Consider the following 6,000-nt stretch of genomic DNA (forward strand, 5'->3'; position numbering starts at 1 on the left):
TTAGGGGCCTAGTGTTTACATGACTACTAAGCTTTGTATGAATATCCCCTACCTCAAGACTAAGATCTATTATAACCACCCTAATATCGAATTATTTTATCATTTCCCTAATGAGCCTCCCAATATAGCTCATCCATGGTCCAGGAGAATTCAACCACGTCTATAAATGACTTACCTATTTATGTTAGAGATTCTGTCTCAATAAGAAGCTAAAGTCTCAAACCCTGAATGGAGCACCAACTTTCTCGTCCTCGATAGAAAAATCATAATAGCATGCGTGAAGAGCTCGTAGAAATGGCTCTTGTACTTTGGAATATGGAGACCTATTATATTTTAGGAAACTGATCCCTCAACCTATCCTTGATGCTACGAGGCATAAACTTGGCCAAGAAGGCCTTGGAAAACTACATCCATTTTAATCGAGGGGAAATAACTAGTTGACACTCCATAAATGTCCTCCACCACTGTCTGTTAGGTTTGTCAAACTACTAATCTACATATTTTTCCCCTAATCCAAATTTTCAGTCCCTCATGGTCGATAGTAAAAAAAACTCATGGGCATCCTCCAATGCAGCTCTAGAAAACCTAAGAGAAGCCAATCTCAGAAATATACCCAACATTTCTACTCCTTTATTATCATGGTTGACAAAACTACCTATCAACACCATAGACGTGACATAACATATAAGACCCCAAAAGGACCTACAAAAGCGACTTAGCATACGTCATACAAGATAATAGAAGATCAAAAAAGTCTAAGAGTAGCATTGTATATAAAGAAACATGAAAAAAGTAGCAGAAGTAAGTCTCAGAAACATCTGTCACATCATAAGGAAGTGATTGAGACAAAACTCATACATAAATTACAAAGATGAAATGAAAAGACATGAAAAAAATAAAACAATCTCAGTCCTCGTAACATGAAGATTCATCAATCTTCAATATTTGTATGGGATCTCTAGCCACGAGTATGGGAGATGGAATCGCCAAAACTTACATGAGTGAAATATTCTATGCAAAAGCATGTGTTAATAAATGGAATGTACCAAGTATGATAAAAATACACAAGAGCTATGAAAATATACGACAAAGGACTTTATGTGACATGCAATGACCAAGAGGAATCATAAAATAACCATGGTCAATGCAAGATAAATATCTTTAGAACACCTTTGAGATACTTTTAAAAAGTAACCTTAGTTCATTATTGTGGGAGATTTACCTTTAACTAACATAGATTACGAGAGCTATAACATGGAATCTGGTGTCTAGTCCACAGTGAAAAGAGATCTCCTTACCTGCAAAAGTAAGAACTGTGAACTTTTAGCTTAGGTGGATCCACTAGCTATTATGTATATAAGACAATACACTCAGTGCTAAGCATAAATTACATGGGATAGTTATTAATATTAACTCATCCTATTATCCATGGAAAGCACATTAATTAGCCAATCCAAGATAGAATTCATTAGAATAACTCCTTAATCTCAATTCATTTTAGGTGAGAAAGTCTTTCAACCTTATGAATCCTTTCCGTGAGAAAATCCTTTCACAACAGCAACAATATCGATACTTTACTCTCAAAGCAACCCTAAATCATTTTCATCACTCATAAAGAAAAACATGCATATCTTCATAAATTCATCTTTCATAATTCAAAAGCTTCATCATATAATCATAATCTAGAAATCATGGATCATTCATGGGTTCAAGTGAACTCATATTTAAAACATGCAATTATCTTAATTCATGCATAAAATACATAAAACAATCAATTGGATCATAATTGAACAAAACCCATGAGGTTGAATGAAACCCCAATTTGGACTAGAGATTCTAACTTGTAAAATTGGAGAATTTAGGAACCCTATGGAGGAAATAAATCCATAGGTGAATACAATCATACCTTGATGTAAAAATTCCATAATCAATATTTTATTGGAGGCTTGATCTTAAGACCCTCAACTTCTTTTTCAAGCTCTATATTGAGATATTTTGGGGAAGAACTTGATCAAATTTTGAGAAATTAGGAGAACGAGTCCAATTGTGTAATTTGGGGGCAAACCATTTATACACAGTCTAGGATATAAGGTAAAACAACATAGTATTGGGTTAGAATAATAATAAAAATATCCAACATACCCTCTAAAATTTAACTACCGGACCTCATCGACGATTGGACATACGGTTCATAGGTCCTTAGACAGACCGTAGTCAATCGTCGATGGGTTATTGAGACCTTAAAAATTGTTCCACTTTTGACAAATCCCATATACGGTTAGTAGCTTTTCCTAAGGTCTAAACATGCCATCTGTAGAACCATACTTTGACCCTTAAAATTTCACCCGATCTGAGACTAACTTATGAGACCTATCAGTGACTCATGATTTGAATAACGTACCATTCTAGTGAACCGTAAAAAGGGTACTGAACTTTGACTTTTGAAAAATATTTACCCCTTCACCTACACTTTCCACCTACGAATCGTAGGTGCGGACTATAGACATAGACATAAGCTAAGAAAGTTTTTTATTTTCTTGCTTTACAAATTTGAGGTGTTATTCTCCTCCCTAGGGAATTAATCCTGGAATAGGACTCAAGACATCATAAGGAAGGTAGGAAGAATATCTAACATCCTAATTGTGGATGCAATCACATAAATGCACATTTCTAAAAAGGAAAAGCAACAGCAAGCTAAAGCATATAAAAACAACATTTAAAAGGCATATAGAATTCATACTCAGATTCACATAAACATGGAGAAATTAATCAAGTCTACTCATTTTCTCAAAAATCAAGTTTTCATGAGCATGCATGCATGAGGAAATATGAGAATGACAAATACATAAGGATGGACAATGAGGAACTAAATACCTCAAGCTAGAGCAAAGAGAAAGAGATGAGAATAATGGGACTTCATATAGGGCTTGGCCTCCAATGTTGGACCCTTAGCTTATGGATTTATCCAAAGCACCTTCACGGAAGTAACATCCTTATTTATCAATTTCTTAATTTACCAGTCCAAAAATCTCAGTCGACTTCTTCATAAGAAAGATATTCCACAACTCCCAAACCTTCCAAGGGAACCATGGATTTTGGATCTCCAACATATTTCTTCAACAAGGATACATGGAAAAAGGGATAAACTATTTTCAAATCATTAGGCAAGTGTAGTTTATAAGTAACTTTACCAAAACATCTCAAAATCTGATATAGGCCCACATAGTAGGGACTAACCTTCCCTTTCTTTTCAAATCTCATCACCCTTCATCGGTGAGATTTTCAAGTAACCTAATCAAAAACATCAAACTCAAGGTCTTTTCTTCTAACATCGGCATAGAAATTTTATCGACTGAGTTTTTTTCAATGTTTTTCTAATAATCCGCACTTTCTCCAATTCCTCATGTACCAGCCCAGGACCTATTAATGGAACTTTACCAACTTCAACAAACCTATATAATATCTTCATATCCTACCATGAAATCCTCTTATAGAGCCATACAAATACAGGAATGATAATTGTTATTGTAAGCAAACTCAATCAAAGGTAGATGATTATTCAAATTATACTTAAAGTCAATTAGATACGTCCTCACATATCTTCAAAAGTTTGGGTAGTACACATACACTCTATTTTTCCATCTATTTGCAGATGAAAGGTCGTACGAAGCTTTACGCGAGTAACAATACCTTTTTGAAAACATTTCAAAAACTGAAAGGTAAATTGGATACCACAATCAAAGATAATAGATAACGAAACTCCATGTAGCCTAAACCTTTTTCTTAAGTACAACTTAGAATAGTCCTTTACCGAATAGGAATCCTTGACATGAAGAAATAACCCTATCTCATCATGCAATCCACCATACTTCAATTTGAGTCCTGTTACCACTGGTGCGGGGTAAACCAATAAAAATTCCATATTCAAATCTTTCCACTTCCAAGTTTAAATACTTATATCTTGAGATAATCCCCCAACTTTAAATGCTCAACTTTCAATTGCTGACTATTAGGATATTTTAGTACAAATTCCGCAATATCCTTTTTCATCCCATTCCACCAGTAGACCTCCTATAATTCATGGTACATTTTGGTGGCTCCCGGATGGATGAAGTATCGAGAACTATGGGCTACTATTAGAATATGCTCCCTAAAATCATCAACATTGGAAACATACAAATGATCTTGATACCGACGCACACCATCTTCTCCTTGGGCAAAAGCTTGAACAAACTTCTTAAGTACTACTTCATTCAATTCAACCAAAGTGAGATTGAGATCTTTCCTGGATTTCACATCACACACAAGAGACATTGTGAACCATTGTCTACCATATCATCGTTTTGGTGAAAGTCAACCAATTGAACACCCAATTTCACTAATCTACGAATATCTCGAACCAACCCCTTTTTATTATACTCAATATGAGCAACACTATCCATTAATAGTCGACTTAGAGCATCCACCACCATATTTTCCTAACTGGGGTGATAGAGAAAAATAGTGTTATAATCCTATAGTAACGCGAGCCACCTTCTTTGACAAAGATTTAGATCTCTCTATTTAAAAACATATTACAAACTTTTGTGGTTGGTAAGACATAAGCATGGAAACCAAATAAGTAATTCCTCCAAATCTTTTAATGCAAATATAATATCGCTAGCTTCAAATCATGGGTAGGTAGTTTTTACTTGTAAATCTTTAGTTCTAGTGAAGTAGTAAGAAATAACTTTCCTATTTTGCATAAGAACACACCCTAGACAAACTCTTGATGCAACACAATAAACCAAAAGTCCATTCGATCTTTTTGGTAACGTCACACCAAAGCAGAAGTAAGCCTATCTTTTATTTCTTGAAAACTATTTTCACATGCTAACCTTTACGAACTTAACGTTATTAATAGTCAATGTTGTCACTGGATAGGAAATCGAAGAAACCCTTCCATAAACATTCAATAATAACTAGCCAAAATTGATAAACTTTGAATATACGAAGGGGTTGGAGGTCTAGGACAATTACTAATCGAATATGTCTTCTAGAATCCAGCTCAATACACTTACCAGAGAGAATCTAACCAAGGAAAGCCACATATCTTAACCAATACTAGCATAGGCTAAATTTTACAAAGAGTTGTTAATTCTTGAGAACTCAAACCACAATCCTCAAATGATCAGTATGCTCATCTTCTCTCCTTGAGTAAATCAATATACTATCGATGAAACCATCACAAATATGTCAAGGTATTGTCTAAATACCCTATTAATCTTATCCATAAATGCGTGTTATTCACTAGTCAAGCCAAAGGACATTACTAATAACACATAATGACCATACCAAGTTCGAAAACTATCTTTAGGATGTCATCATCCTTGACTCTCAATTGGCGATAACCTGACCCAAAGTCAATCTTCGAGAAGTACTTTTCCCTGCACTTGATCAAACAAATTATCTATCCTTGGAAGAGGATATTTGTTCTTAATGGTAACCATTTCAATTGTCAATAGTCAATTCACATACGAAGTAAACACACTTTCTTCTAAATAAACAAAACAAGAATACCCATGGAGAGATACTTATACGGATGAAACCCTTATTTAACAAATCTTGAAATTGCTCCATTAATCCTTAAGTTCTGCCAAAAAGAATAAGATAAGAAAAAGTGTTCCCACCTAAGACTACATGTCCATTAAGATCTACACCAAGAGTCGAGCTAACTACATAGGAAGATGGGAACTTTTCTAAAAAACCTAATAGCAATTAACTGCATTGGAAACGACCATACAAAATGGAGGAACAGATATAGGTTGCACATTAAGGAGAAGGTCAATACTGAAGTTTATTTTTTCCTTTCGGGGGGAACACAATGTAAATTATCGGCAAACAATTTTAAAAACTCATTAACAATGGGGACCGACTTAAGAGTAGGGGTTTTAGAGTCTATATCCCTCACCTAAATAAGATGCATATGCAACCCTTAGAAATCATTTTTGTATCTTTAAG

Source organism: Solanum lycopersicum, chromosome 1 (genome assembly GCF_036512215.1).
Source record: "Solanum lycopersicum chromosome 1, SLM_r2.1".
NCBI lineage: Eukaryota > Viridiplantae > Streptophyta > Magnoliopsida > Solanales > Solanaceae > Solanum > Solanum lycopersicum.